General features: G+C 42.9%; 1 protein-coding gene and 1 long non-coding RNA gene across 2 annotated transcripts in view; both read right to left on the bottom strand.

Annotated features, from left to right (window-relative positions):
- ec (ubiquitin specific peptidase echinus) overlaps positions 1-16,271 on the bottom strand; it is an 86,580-nt gene that overhangs the window by 48,225 nt on the left and 22,084 nt on the right. The window lies entirely within an intron of this gene.
- LOC147752425 (uncharacterized) lies at positions 9,035-14,747 on the bottom strand. The gene is made up of 3 exons (XR_015314085.1): positions 14,479-14,747; positions 10,975-11,184; positions 9,035-10,701 (listed from the first exon to the last, which is right to left on the bottom strand). It is a non-coding gene; the product is annotated as an uncharacterized LOC147752425 (long non-coding RNA).

Genomic DNA, 16,271 nt, shown 5'->3' with positions numbered 1-16,271 from the left:
GCGAGTGGAGAAAAAGTCGGCAATGTCACGTAGGCCTGGAGCCATTCTGCCAGTAATATAAATCAGTCTTCGACGTTTATGCAGCGGGTACGCCTCAACATGCATTTACAACCCTTATTACTCAAAATTGGATCGAACATGTCTGTACATTTTATCATGTGCCTAGAATACATTGCCCACACGGGCCTTTTTTCGCGCAGGGAGATGAGTCACCTCATTGATCGTCGTTCATCTAGTGCTATGTTTGCTGCAACGAAAAGGCTCACTGCACAGCACGTATCGTAACATGAATGGGTTTAATACATATATTCCATTCGATTTAGCCGCGTATAATTTAAACTGCTTTTCTGTATTACCAATGGACAGAAGTACTAATTAAGAGGAACGTTAAACAGGAAATTTCCCTGTAACAGCTCTTCAACAGCTGCACTGCTAAATCAACACAGAGCGGCCGTCTATTTACATATATATATAAACAGACGGCCTTTTCAAGATCGTCCTCGCACTGTCTTCTTACTGCTACTGGGGAAATGACGATAACGATAAAAAATCCAGCTTCAGAAAATATATTATTACTGTCATACAGTTAGAGCGCTTAGAGGACAGGTCATTTGTTAGATTTTAAACGTAATCGCCCGATCTCACTATCGCTCGCATTAGACATTTACTATTTTTAGCTTTATCCATAAGGCAAAAATAGCTCCGACTTTATTCCCAAATACGAATATTTTCGAAGTAAGTCGGCGGGTTTTCTTCTCGCAAAACGATTTCATACAATAAATGACGAATCTGCTAGGTGATCAAGGATAGCCTCCAAGGGGATTGTAGGCCCATTTTTCTTCAAGTTTAGCAGATATAGATGATAACACTGCGAGCAGGCGCAATAATGCAAACAGAATTTTAAGAAGGTTATAAAGAATCCTTGTGTCTGAATCGCATTGTTGCCCCACCATAAAAAAAAAACACGTAACAGGACAATATAGTTAAGTATAGCGAGTTTTCGCTTGTGCAAACCCTTGATTAGGTTAAAGGCCAGAAAGTGTTTGTGCGCACGCAGAGGTCATTGTCGTTGCCCGCAAAATGTTTCAGTCGCTAACAACTATCATTCTAGATTTGTCTCAGTTTTATTTCATTCTCTCTCGCTTTATTACACGTAGATCCAAGAAGCCTTTTCCTCTACTCTTCTTCTTTGTCTCACTCCACCCTGTCTGGTCTATAATTCCAAAATAATCCTTCGGCCTAAACAAAACCAGACCTGTTTTCTAAAGAAACTTTCCTAAATGGTAGAAAGTGAGAGAAAGAACAGCAAGAATACTGTCCTCGTGTCTACTTTTGCTGCGTTCACGTGGAAAGGACAATGAGAACCAACCTTGCTAGCGTTTTTAATAAAAGAAAAATTACATATATTTACTCCATAGAGAGCGTCTGCACCGTCATACCCCAGATTGTTGTAGTTCGTGCCATCTAACTCAAAAATGCCCCAGTAATACTCCTTTTCTTTCCCAGACGAGAACTGTCAAGACAACTAAAATTCGTTTACGTAACCCCCTTCCCGACTGCTTGCCCCTATTTGATCGATTCGCCGGCAGAAAGACAGCAGTAACTATGATTAAGTAATCTGTCATTATCTGCTTACACAACAAGGAACCTTACCTTTTTGTAAATATACATGTATTTATATGTTACTAAAAGTTAACATCTCTATGGTCGGCTGTTCCAGTCAGGTTCGAGATGTCGATTGAATGTACGTGCGCACAATTTCGAGCAAGGTTCAATCATGGACGGGAAGTGACCAAAATGAACAGAAGAGAAACCTGCAGCGGCACAAGCAGTGGAGAGCCCAAATAAAAAGCTACGCAGTCAAAAATAGGTAATGAATTTAGTTGTTAGAATATTAAACGAAACAATGCTCATAGACACACATACTTTACATACACGTACGCTATTGTGCACGGCATCGTCACCCGATCTCTATAGTACAATTCGAGACCGGCTAAATGCATGATACGATCATGAATTCATTTTACAATAGCATCATCTAAAGTGAAGCCAAGACAATAAGCCGTAGCAACGTTAGCGCAGGTTTAACTAGACGTAAACAGCCAGAAGTAGATATGAGATAAGCAACAAACTCGTCTCTACTCTGAGATTAGGGAGTCTGCTTGTGAGCACTGTACGTTATGGGTAAGTTATAATTATCGGGTTGAAACGACAGCGGCAGGGACCAGCAACAATAGCAGCAGTAATAACGGCAAAAATGTCAAAAACGTTGAAAGTTAATAGAGATCAACTAACCGATTTGTGCTTTGGTGAGAGAAAGTGAAAGAATGTGCTGTCAAAATGCATGGTATTGCTATCCCTGTATGCGTTTTTGTCTGCGTGTGTGTGTGTGCGTGCGCGCGCGCGTGCGTTTATATTTTGCTTCAACGAGATATGGCTCTGTGTGCTTGTGCCTCTCATTGTAAAACAAAATACGCATCTTTACGACAGCGCGTGCCAGGGTTTATATCGTTTGGCTCTGTACCTTGCTGTACGCATCGTGTAAATAAGATTGAACGAAACCAAGAAACGCAGGAAAAGCGTCAAGAAGAATTCTCCTACGAAATTCAAAATCCAAAGGAAGAAAAAGACAGCAATAGAAAAAGACTGAGTTTTCGGTCGCAGAGAATCTCAAAATACGCGCTATTCTTCGTCGTTGACTGTCGTGCGGTGGCTTGCTGCGCCGTGTCGTAGCTTTCGCGAAGGGAGAACAAATAACTAGCCACTACCTATCCACCTCCTCGACGGAACTCAGGCCAAACGTCTTCGGCGTCTACTCACGCTTATTCAATGAATGACGCAGTAAAGACTTTTTTTTTGTCTATTACCGCTTGCGGCTGTCAGATTTACCATGGTCAATCGACCGTCCGTCGACTTCGACAGCAGACGACGCTAAAATCAACAGCAAGTCGAGTAGTCGTTTGCAGATTCCTGCTCGTTCCGCCTTCGCCTCATTGATAAATAGACAAGAAAAAATACGAAAGTCAACGCGAGTAGCAGTCGTAATCGTAGTCGTAGCAAAGAAATTGAAAAGGCAAGCCAAACCTAACCTAGGAAGAGGGAGGGATCGAAGGCAACGAGCCAGCGAGTCCATTCATCGTGCTACTCGTGCTCCGTGCAGACAGTAAAATAAGCGTTCATGAAATAGGTAAAATACGAAATAAAGTGGAATGTTACGGCGCAGAGGTGATGTGATGTGATGATCGGAGGGGCGACGCTGTAGCGGCGGAAACGACTTCAGGTCTGACGCAATAGGTAGAAAGTGGCCGAGCAAAAGAGCGTGATGAAGAAATAATGGAATAATGCCATGTTGAGATAAGACGATGAAATCGCCACAAATGAATAAATACAAAACTCGCAGCAGAAGCGGCAGCAAAAAAATCAGGAGTCAGTCTTTATTAAGTTTTGCCGTGCCTTCGTCATCCTATTTCTATAAATGACTAGTTAAACTTAGAACTGCCGTTGTCTGCGCAGTCTTTAAGTGGGTACAGTGTACATGTGTGCACACACATACGATTCTCTTGAAACGGGCCTCTCTGGCAGTTGTCCTTTTTTTCCGAGGTATTTCTTAATTTTCAGAGTCAAATCCTTTGTTTGAGTAGGCTGGTCAAAGGAACGGCAAGAGATGCCATCGACTATTGCTACATAGAGCGTACGTTATATCGCGCTGACCGGGCTAAACTTCTGAACTGTGTAACGTTGCAATTGCTGCTGTTATGATGCTGCTGCTGCTGATGATAATGATTATTGTTATTATTCGTGTTTTTTTATTTATGTGAGTTTTATTAAAGCTGATCTAGGAGCCGTATGTCAGACTGGCTACGTCGGGATCGCTACGTGGCTGCATAACATAAAATTTGATGGTAGAATTCGTCCCGTTTCCCTACTGATAGCTCTTTGTACCCGCAAAAAAAAGAAACGTACAGTTGGGCCATTTGAAAAGCCTACTACCGCTTTTCTCTATAATAAATTCTGTTAAGCTATATAAATACTTTGCCATTAGTAAAAAATAGGGAAAAAGGAAAACATTTGATCGGTGTCCGCAGCTTATGCGTCATAGACGATACGTCACCTACAGAAGGTCGGTCTAATATAGGCATCGTTAGCCTCGGTGGCAACCATTTCGAACAACTGTTAGTTTTGTGTCAAGCTTGACATTCAACCGTACTTAGCAAGCATAGCCAGTTGGAGGTTGGCAGTAGCAGTCAAAATTCCCATCCATTGATTGGCCATCCCCAGCTCTGGAAACAAGTGAAGCGATCCGCTTTACTTGTTTTCCAATATCGATTGTAATAAGGGCAACAATCGCGTCATCAAATCATGCGCTGTGGCTTACCAAGCCGTTAGCCCTCGACGACGTCAATAGCACCCTGGCAGCCATCATCAATGCAGTATCACAATTGTCACTATCTAAGCGGTCTTGTTCGCATGTCTGTTTTCACCATAACGCCGACTGAACCTTCCGTAATGTCTCCCGGTAATGTCTGCAGACTTGTGTGTTCGACTGCCTTTATTGGCTATGCGGGAATTTCCGTTCAGGTAACTGGCCGACCCCTTGGGACGGCGTGCTGCAGATCGATGTCTTTACCACCACCATCATCATCATCGCTCTAACCACCCTTTCCGTAACTGCAACTATTGCCTCGTGGATAGTAGTGCTTCTATAACAAGTACTACAGAGCATTTTCAGTACGATGCACTATACGCTGGTGCGTGCCGGTAGCTTAAGGGTATCACAAGCACCGTTTACGGCGATCTGCGACTATATGAAGAAACGGAACTGATTTCACAGCGGCACCATGGAACCAAGCGCGCATTCTGCCACCAGCTTTACCTAGCAAGCCAATTCACCAATTGATCAGGGTAAATCAACAAGAATTAGTTTGGTGAATGCAAGCGTCATTGCCAGGCCCATCTTGTACACTGCTGGTAGCATTGTTTGCTTGTTTATCTATTGCAGACAAGCAGACTGATATAGATGGAAGTGAATGTTTTGTCCATGTGCTGAAATCTAGAATACATGGACATGCATGCGTACACACGACAGTATGCCCCTCCTGAGATATCGATCGCAGTCGATCTGGCAACATACATAACATTGCTTGCTGTAGTAATGGTTAACTAGTTGGTGTTCTTGCAGCAAATAGCTATCTATACTCCTGCTCTATACGATATAGTCGCATAATACCTCCAAATTTCATTCGTCCTTTGCTCGCATCTCACCCAAACGTATATATATATATATATATATATATATATATATATATATATAAGCCGATTTTATGGTAATTAGTACTATGCCTGACAGTAAGCATGTGTTTACGTTAATTTTCAGCTCGGCCGCTGCAGCTGTCATTAAATATAGTTAACCAGCCACTAAGCCACCTAATTATAAACTGTAAATTCTAATTTACGCACATAAATATCGGCAGGGTTTGTGTCAATACTACTAAAGATTATCATCTATACGTACTATCATTTATTTCAGTAGTCTACCGATGCTCAGAAAAGGTAGCTATAAGCATAAAAGTGTAAATTTCCTATGCCGCTTCCAATGTCAAGAGAGAAAAACAGCTCATTTGTCAGAGATGTCATTCAGACCATCATTATGTCCCGAACCCTATAACGACAAGAAACGTGTAGGTTACGAATTAGCTTTGTCCCAGTGGAAAATTCAAACTTAAATCGGACGCGATAACGCAAATGAGGTAAATCGAAATCATAAACGAACTAGTTTTGTCGCTATAAGCTAAAAAGTATTTTCCCAAAAAAATCAGGCTGTCATCTCTGCTGCTAATGCGCACGATGCGATGCATATAAATTATCATTAACATATTGAGTTTATACACACACCTACCTATCGTCGCTGGAAGAGCTTTTGAATTTTATAAACTTTTCATAAAAACGAAGAAAAAAAAACGTGTGTGTAGGGTTAATTGACTGATCGCTGAAATACTACCTCAAACACATGAACGTTTCTTTATCGAATTTGGGCACAGTTGTCTCTTTGCTCAGCCATAGGCTGCAAGACGCTGTGCCGTGGTGTCGCGCTATGATGAAACGCAGTACGTCTTACGAAAAGATCGTTATGTGAACTGCTCTTTAATGTTTAGAAGCTTAGCGATTGTTGAGCAAGGAGTAGAAAGAGCGTCAACTGCAACTACGTTTGGCGCACAAAATGAAAAAGGAAAAGCCTATGAGTAATTGGACATTTCTATACGACATTACTGGTGGACGACGGCAGCTTATGAAAACGATTGCAGTGCGTCATGCAACAAGTACCCTTTTGTAGCTCGTTCCTATTCATCTCGTGTCTTGTCAGTGGTCCCTCAATGAACTATATAGCCGATTCGCTGGCCTCCAGCAAACGGGGATGAATCCGTTGTACGACTTAGCAGCTCATCGTTAAGAAGCCCTGTGCGTCACCGTTTCAATCACCGGCAGCGTTAGCGACCGTTGCTTCGTCCGTTAGCTAGTCAGCCCTTGGTGGCTCTGATAGCTCCGCTGCCCTGTCGGGGTCAACGGTTTTTCAGCTGCCGTTGTTATTGTTCCCGTTGAGCTGTCGGTGCCATTCGGTCGGTGCGTCACCGATGTCGTCGGCGTCGCCGCCGAACTTTGGGGACACCGTCCTTTTCCCAGATAGAGACGTTCGTTGTGAAGTAAGTGCACACACACACGAACATGGACAAACAAACTTCGTCGGCGGTCCGGCAGCACCATATATAATGAGGGCCATAGGATGCATGCCCCTCAGCTCCCACGCAGACCCAGTCAGCACAGGTGACCCCATAACAAGCACGAGGACCCATGCTTGGGGATAAAACTCGGGTTAGAAAAGGGAAAAACGCACGACACACGTTCTGGCTGTGCCATGTTGCCTACACATCCATCATTTACTATGCATTTGCCCATGTTGTTTGTAATACGGGTTTGCACTCGTCGTTACCTTGGTCTAAGCTACGCACGGTAGAAGTAGCATATATCTGTAGCAGTAAATCAACGAATGAACAAATAAACCAATCTCGAGACGGATAGATTAATGTCGGAAAAAAGCTTTGTGACAGCAGACGCAGTTCGCCTTTAGCATGTAAACGTCGATTGACGTTGAACGAAATTGGAACCTCGCTAAATCGTCGAAGATGTCGTGTCGGGCTATGCTCAACTTATTCCGTCTTTATCTCAACTACAGAAGAACCGCTGTAACAAATTTAGCTAGAATATAGAGCAAAGAAGACGTCATTGCTGAATGGGAAGTTTTCCTGTCTCTAGATCTTCGTTTTGATGCGCGTTTTTGTCGTTATTTTTGCTGTAGCAGATCGATACTGGTGACCTGCGAATTGTGGTCCTGCACCAGGTTATTTTTAGACTCAACATTTTTGTTAACAGCCAATAGCTGTGACTATGTGCAAAACAGGACTTATGCGACGCCGAGATTAAACCAAGGTGATTGTCGGCTTGGCTATATATTTCTATTAAAATTAGCCCGTCGATATATACTAAGAACCAGAACTAACCAGGGTTCACAAGAAAGCATTGTGTTACCAGAGTTCCTTCAAGCTTCGATGGGTGCTAGGTGCGGATAGCCTACACGGAAAATCCTAGTGTATAACTATGATTTGCGAGACACCACGTAACTAAGTGAGTTTACAGGGGGTCGCGTCTCTCTCTCTCTCGAATTCAGTAAACGCATTTCACTGTTCGACTATTATTCCTTTCTTTAACCTTAAGATTATAGTATACGATTTTCACTAAAGTTGAATCACAGCAATTTAAGGAACGATGAAGATTAGCAGTTCAATTTGTCTTGGACTCTTAAAAGGAAGCAATGGAACATCGATTTTTAGAAAGCCTTCATACATTCGTGTATCAATGGGTGCGGGTATATTACAAACAACTGGTAACTTAGAATGTTTAGCTTGGAACTTCGTGCTTTGATCGATATATATTATATACTATTACAAGCGAATTCAGATAACTTTAAAATTGAAAAGTTTTGAATTACGCACCACTAGCAGAAAAACAAATTAGCTGATGGGTAAGCTGGTAAATCTTTTGGTAACTTGTAAAAAAAAACCTGAATTTACCCTAGAGTAAAGAACTTAAAAGGAAGATACTTTTTATCTCAGAGGTTAACGTTAAGTAGTCACGTTTTTGTTCCTTAAGGACAGATCGCTGCGGAAATTTATCGAAGGTTAGTAAAGACCTTAGATAAGGAGGCCTAAAGTGAAACCATAGTACGTGAATGGCGTAAGTGTTTCAGGAACGAAAACTGAGCCGTTGAAGAGCAGTGAGGAGATAACCAGATGTTAAACGTAATAAAAAGGTAGACAAGGACTAAAGGACAAGAACCTACTGCCACAATCGAAGAGGCTTTTCAAGCATGAAAGCAGAGCTCGGATTCTAAGGGCTCTATTGGCCAAAACTAGCATTTCATATCTAACGTGTTACAAAATTATTCTCCAAAAACAGAAAATGTAAAAATTGAGTATTAAGGGCTTTCCGTAAATCGACTCCAGGCCAACTCGGAGTGGGTGTAATGGTTTTGTGTGGAATTTGCAGAACCTGAGTAAACGAAGGTCCGCTTGGAACATACGGTCACCATACACGTACATACATTGTTCAGTCTCTACCGCCAGCCGGAAGGGGATCAAGTAAGCAAATGACGTTACCCTAGAGAAAAATCGGATTTGGTGGCAGCGTTAGTAGTATTTACAATGGACAGGAGAAACATCTGCTGCTTTGAAATGCTCGCCAAACATGAAACAGTAAATGCACTTTGCTAACTCGACTACCTCAAGTGACTCACGGAGCGTTGGCATAGGAACGGAAGCATGCAGTCTGATCGCGGGGTGGCAACGTTGAACTATATTGTCATGTGTCAGTTACTTTCTGAATTGAGCAAAGGTACATCCAACGTTGGCTTAAACCCCGTTGTTTTTGCAATGAAAATCCAAGTGATCACTAGGCCTTTTATGCCTTAAAAAAGGGAAATTGGTGGGCAAGCATATTTCATTATCAATTTATTTTGAGAGACCATAGATAGAGACATTACATATGGAAATGCGAACGGTTCGTATATGACTATCTAAAAGCTGCCAGAGCATTGTAGCAAATATCTGCTTCTCTAAAGATGTCCGCTTAGAGACTTCACGCAGATTGCCACACGAGGGTGGTTCTGCCGGAACTGATCTGAAACAAGAGCAGTATTCCTTTTGTACACAGCCTCGTTTCATATCTACATTGAGTGCGTAACACTTCTGTAGACACGACCAGCGCTACTTAAATTGCTTTATAATAATGATGCAACTGCTTCTTATTTGTACATATAAGATGCATGCCACGTGCTGATTGCATAGCGAATCGTCCTTTGAAATACGCACAAAACCGCCATGCTTTTCGATTTCATTCAAGACGCAGCAGCAGTGGCAGGATGGCGAAAAATTGACGGCGTTAAAGCATGAAAGACGACGACGACTACGGAAAAGAGAACTGAACCATTGAGTTTGCCCTATGATCTGTGTGAAAAGCGTTCCACTAGTTTATACATCGATGCTAAACACACTGCATTTGAGTACCCCATTGACAATATGTCGACACAGCCGAGCTGCCCGTTCCGACCCCATGGAATCCTGGCGGAACGTATACTAGTGGTGGCATTAGCTCTCAATATGACGATGCCACAAAAGCTCGTTGCATTTCGATATTCTCAAGGAAGACGATAGCCCTTCGAAGGACAGATGACCAGTTTTGATAAGATGACGGCCCAGCTCCACTGTCATCCAATCACTGTCGCTCACTGCTAACCGACTGCTCGATGTAGACAAAACTGCAGAAAGCAGTCTTTTATTCAACTAGTCTCATATGGTGCCGTTTGGATAGCAGTGCGCCGTCTGGTGATAAAGAGCAGATATCCGAAAGGTAGACAAACTTCAACTTTCTACTACTACAACTGTTCACCTTATTCAATTTACATTACTATACGGCGGAATCCGCATAAGCAATCGCTCTTTGATTTGGACTTCTTCTTCTCCTCCCTGTACGGCTGTGCAACTTCGTCGGTGCTCCGATCCCTTGTATGAATATGTGCTACGGCCCTTTCACTCCTCTCCCTCGAAATGAACTAAATGGGCCGATAGTACGTAATTGTAGTAGTACTCGTCGTTATCGTTCGGTGTGCCGGTTCGCCCTTCTCTCTTCGTCCTTATATCGTCTTCAGTACCCTTCTTATCTCATGGTACTTCTCTTATTGACCGAAACTGGCCTAACGCCGGTGAGACTTCTTCTGCTGGTTAAATAAGTTCTGTTAGACGGCTATCCGCAGCGGTTCTACTTTTTACACCGAACTGAACGAAGGGATGCAACAGAAGGAACCATAATAAAGCAAGAGAGGCGTTTTGGCCGGCCTTTCTCGTCATTGTCGTCATCGTTTTCTCTTTTCTGCCCCTTCTGCTAGTGTCTGTTTAAGGTGGTCAGCGAGTTGCAGCCGATCTGTAAACCGGTAGCACGAGAGCAGCAGCAGTCTGAATTAACCCTCAAATTCCTCAGGGGCTTTCTTTGAGTTTTCTTCCCGGCTCGACCCAGAGGCGCTCCTCGGTCAGGACTAACCCATCGCCCTCAAAAAGGGTACAACGGCTTGGGCCAGAAATCGATACAGAAAACGACCTGCAGAAAGTATAACCGGACATATATAACCGGAACCCTTGGATGTATACGGTTACAATATTTTTTTCTTCGTATTAATTTAAAGATATTTTGTGGGCCTCGGTATAGTCAATAGAAACGATGCAAATTAACTGAGAATTACTTTTTCTATTTTAAAATTCTACCTATAGCTTAACGTTTTTTTTTTTTGTAGGAGATTCTTTGGCAATGATTATATTGCTATTTTATACAAATATGAACATAGAGAGAAAAACACGGGATTACACGACCCACCCCATGCCCTTAATAGTCGGCGGCAAAAGCTGTTCGGCGATGCCCCCGCCACCCTCAAATCAAACGAAAAGTTTTGGTGGCGGTGACGCTATTGGAAGTAGAAAGACGATCGACGAGTACGCTATGGCATCAACAGCAGACAAAATTAATCTGTTAGGAGATTAAGCGATAGGTAATAATAGACTTCAACAAAAAGGCCTTGTCGCTTACCTGAAATCAGAAAACGAACATCATATAGCTTAGTAAAGGAAATCGATAGCGGATTATAATAATGTTTCACATATTATTAGATAAGGAACTAGTTTTTTTATCCTAGTCTGTAGTGAAATGTCGCGCTAGACATTCGAGTTAAATATCTGAATATACACGAGATCAACGTAGGACAAAAACCTCATTGAAACCAAATACTACCACGGGTAGTATTAGTATTGTCAATTTATATAATATAGCTGTCTTATTATGATATTGTGACATATCTCAGTTATCATTCTCCAATCGCTTAATAAATCAGTGTATAATATCGTTGTCCTCTTTTTCTCTCTATATATACAATTTGTAAATTTTCTTTCTCGCAAGAATTGTGCTGTTCTTCGCCAATTGATGCTCATTCGCTCGCTTGACTTTTCTGCAATTTACAGGACAATCACGTACATATTATATATTTATTCCCGTATGCTCGTACTGGCATATTTGTATAGAGTTAGTACGGCTGTTTCAGACTTTATTACATGATTTGTCCGCTCTTCCACCCATTGCTCCGCCTGCCTTTCGATCTGGTTGCGGTACGTCTGTTCCTCCGCTTGACCTTATTTTCAGCCGTTATACTCCCGTGTGCCTTATCCCGCATCGCGCACCGGTCTTCTTTCAATCGCCTTCATGTCTTAACCACACCTTAACTTGTGGCGAACAACGTTCGAAAGTATTTCCACGCGAGTTCACAACAGACATCCAAACCGCTTCTGTGCTGCAGCTGTTGCTGCTTCTGCTACTCCCCCGTTTCTCTTTTCTCTTTTTCTCGTTCTTTGCCTGAGCTGCTTGTTTCGTTCCCCTCTGTTGTTCGTTCCATCTTTATGCGCATGATATAAACATATGCACCCATTACAGATATACGGGTACTTGTACGGCGCGTTCCTATCTGTTGGTTCGATTGCGTCTGTCGTATCTTCCAGGATCGTGTTTATTTCTTCCCACTCTGCTGCCTCAGTGCGCGTCAATTCCTCGGACTCTCCTGCTGTTAACATTACTTACGGTTATCGTTCTTTTTCTGTCGCTTATGGCTGACATTGATACTGTTGCTATTGGTGACATGATCGGTTGCAGGCACGCTGTTTTGCTGTCTGTCTGATAGTCACTCCCACTAGCCCGTAGTCATCATCGTCGTCGTATCATCAACATCATCCACAGCAACAGCAGCAGGGTCGAAGGATTTTTTTCTTCCGTGTTCGGTACCACTTCATTCTCCATTTTTCTCCTGCTTCTTTGACGCCATCATGGAAATATCGTACCGCCTGGCTAGCAAGGGTCAGCCAGCCAGCTGCTCGGTCTGTCGATCTGCGCAAAAATGACTGCAAGCTACGCGAGTCAGGGTGGCGGCGTGCACTTCGCTCAGCAGCGCCAACACTAACATCGTCCCCTGCAACTGCCTGCCAGCACGGCAGTTGTACTAGATAGAATGTATGTAATCTCACCATAACGCGATAGTGCCAGGACCCTATCGAGCAGAACTAGCATGTTCACTTGTAGCGGCGTGCTAAGCTAGGCCAATGCGTCGGCGGCAGCAACAAAAATCGTGATGGTGGTGGGGCCACCAACGTCTGTGCATGACGCCGGAAAAACGAGCACTGGAAGAAAGCTCGGGAGGCTCTTTCGAGGTTGTTGCCGTTCCTTTTGCTGGAGCTGCGAGCGACCCAGATGTGATATCGGTATAGACGACACTCTACCTTAACCCCTCACATTCTATTCCCTCCCCTTCTTTCATCTCCCCTCCGGTCTCTCTCTTCATATGTCTTCGTGTTCGTTGGTGACTGTTGCTATTGTCTCCTCGTTGTTGGGATGGCGTTATCTGTCGTATGTTTAGTCGTCTGCTTCATATGTGCTGCTGCTGCCGCCTGGGCCCCCCACCCGGGCTCTGCTGGCCAAACCGGCCCATTGTCGCACGGCGAGAGCCCTCGCTGGAGATGGCGTCCTTTTTATGTATGGCTGAATTAGAGACGAAAAGACCAAATGTGAGCAAAACATTGCTAACATACACCAGGAAATTAAGTGGATTCATAATACCTACAAAAGCCGAAATGTCGCCATTTAGGTATAGTGCTTCAGCACTATTCTGGTGTTGTTAAGCATTTTTTGTAAACGACAAACTATCTATAGCTGCCGACAATGCATGTTACGTGCAGTAATAGTATGACAGTGCATAGATATAAAACAAGGCAAATGTTGAAAAAAAAAGACTCGTCCGAAAGACTTGGGCATTTCACGGAAAACTCACTATATTCGACCCTTAACACAGAGGATTCGTTTTAATGAATTTACAATACAAAAACTCACTAAATGAAATGTAAACCACCGCGTAGACAAATGGCAGTGAGAAAGAAATGCAGCTCAAAAAAATAACTACGCTCAATTATTCTCTCGGGATCTGTAGTGTTGAGTAAGATCCCATCTTAAAGGCGTCACAGAGAACACGTCCAACATTTCAGCTTATGCTTGTTGGTTCATCACTAGACAAAATTCTTCGAACAGACTTGTCATACCCGTTACCATAGGTCGCCAGATTCTTGCAAGCCCAATCCTGCTTCCTACGTGTCGTGTCCGTACACGCATCCACTGTCCCAAACGAATCATGCCGTATAATGTACTTATAACAGTAGCAGTTCTCGTAGTCTTCAGTATATCGAGTAGAAAAAGCTTTCTGTTGTCGTAAACCGCCGCTTGGCAAACGTTTTCTGATATCTAAGTCGCAACATCGTGAATGACAGAAGGGCCACCCACGTCAGATTTAATGCTTCAATAGTCCAACGGTTTTAAGCACCGGGTATTTGCCACAAGCAACAGTCGTACAGAAGATTCACAAAAACGTCACCATAATTGGTTATCATAATGATCAAATACGAAATCGACAGCTGCGACTATCCTCGCTGACGTTAAATGACGAAACGGCAACGAAGAAAATCTTTTTGTCGACGATTCTTTCTTCACTGTTATCATTCTTATTGCGTTTGGAAATAAAAGCCACCATTTTGAACGATGGCTTGTTTTCTGCGGTACTTTATAAATGCTTTCTCACAACATCGTCTATCGAGTCGCGTAACTGATAATCAAATCTAGCCTAAGTTAACAAGATTACCCTATTCATCCTCGTCCGCGTTCTAGTTATGGCAACAAAATGTGCATTGCTACTTTATGATCGAACACCTAATCCGCGATAAATTCAATAATCTTTTGAATTAATCGCTGCACGATTATTTCTTGATGGTGCATACATTAAAATAAGTATATACTAACGGTGACGTTGGCTTCGGCTCCCGTTCATTATTTTATACGGCAGAAAAGGAAACGAGCTTGGCTGTGTTGTGATCGACACTAAGCAATTCAACTGCTTCAAACGTTGTGGGGCTTGACGCACACATGCGGGCAACTGACATCTATACCAGATTTCTACCTGGCAACCCAGCACAAAAATACTCAGGCTAAAGGTAGCCACCTAGCACCACTCAGAATGGCTAGCAGCGACAACGCCGTGTCAAGGGAAGCTTCTCACGAACTTCGTGACCAGGCATAGTCCGATGCTGCTAGCGAGGCAGATCACGGCGACGGCGTGACCTCATCAGCGTGTGCCTCTTTCCCTGTTTCCCTAGCCCTTGCCTGGCCCAGAGAAAAAACATCCACAAACGTAACTGCATTGCCATTAAAACCACAAAAACAACTGCGTTCTACGTATTATCTAATCTATCAGAGAAGAAGTATTAAATCCGCTAACACGTCGTCGCGCTTACTCACTGCCCTAACACAAACACGCGTCCCTCCGAACATTCTGTTTCAGTGATCGCAGTTTTGTAGACAACGGCGTCACCTCGTCAGTTACGAGCTGTTGTAATATTCAAGCATCTAATAGTACGAGATTATCCGTAGTTTAACCATTGCCTGCACTCAGTATGACAGAGTACATGGGTTTGAACCTGATCTTTTAAGCACACATACGAGTGTAGATTGATATAGTTGGTTGACAAGAACAAATGCAAGCAAACGCAAGAAACGTGGAACAAAATGGGTAGAAGGTCCTTTCTAACTACCTATGTACAACTAAACGAATATATGTAATCTTCATATAAATTATATGACGACGAATAATCACCATCTCTGACTATTCATGTTATTACATTGTATATAGTGGTGAGTGCTGTCTAGGCTAGACAGCCGGTTTTTGACTTTCCCGCCACTTCTGTCGACAGTGATCACGTCTTCATGCGTTTTGTGTCAACTTAATGGTCCGTCGTGTTCTTCATTCGACTGCGGCTAGCCCTCCTGTGCTGGTCACCGCCGCACGTTCACGTTAACGCTGCTGCAAACCTGTCTCGTTTTGTCTACCTCTCGTCGAATAGCCTCTATTCTAGCGGTTGACCACCCACAAAAACGGCCTCACAAAGAACGCCCACGCATTTTAACTAAAACGTCTGGTGGCCATATATGTTCTCGTACACTACAGAGTCGGATCCATGGAAAGCGCACAGCCGGGATTCGTTGATTTTAGTACCCTCCTTAGTTTTCCCACGAATGCCAGCCTAATATTATTATTATTATTATCAAGGTAACTACTTATAAATAACCAGAAGAATAAAATACGAAATCGTTGTGCAGTTTGGACTGGTGAAAGAGACATACGGGGCGAAGTCTTTCAGAATAAATACATGCAAGGCCTGCATATATTTCTCTATACGCAAAGCGGTATATATATATATATATATACACAAGCAAAGCGGGTGTAACTCAAAAAAGGTAAACAATGTAAACATTATTTTCGAACAACGGAAAGTTTTGCGGTAGCTGAGTTGCTCGCTACCTGAATGTTATCTAATTGAACTTGTATTTGACTTGAGGAGGGTAATTTTGCAAGGCGAAACCTAACTCATTATTCGATATTTATAGTCGTATATGAATGATGTCTCAGTGGGACGGTACTCATTTCCCGACTTTAGATGACGGATAAGAAACAGTAAAGAAATAGAAATCTTTTCTAATTTGAGCAGTCCCAGCTCTTGCTTTAGCTCAACGAGTTCTGGTTCGAAAGAGAAGGCTCA

The sequence above is a fragment of the Varroa jacobsoni genome, unplaced genomic scaffold (assembly GCF_002532875.2).
Source record: "Varroa jacobsoni isolate VJ856 unplaced genomic scaffold, vjacob_1.0 scaffold_1262, whole genome shotgun sequence".
In the NCBI taxonomy this organism is placed as follows: domain Eukaryota; kingdom Metazoa; phylum Arthropoda; class Arachnida; order Mesostigmata; family Varroidae; genus Varroa; species Varroa jacobsoni.
This window is presented reverse-complemented; position numbering and strand designations above follow the sequence as displayed.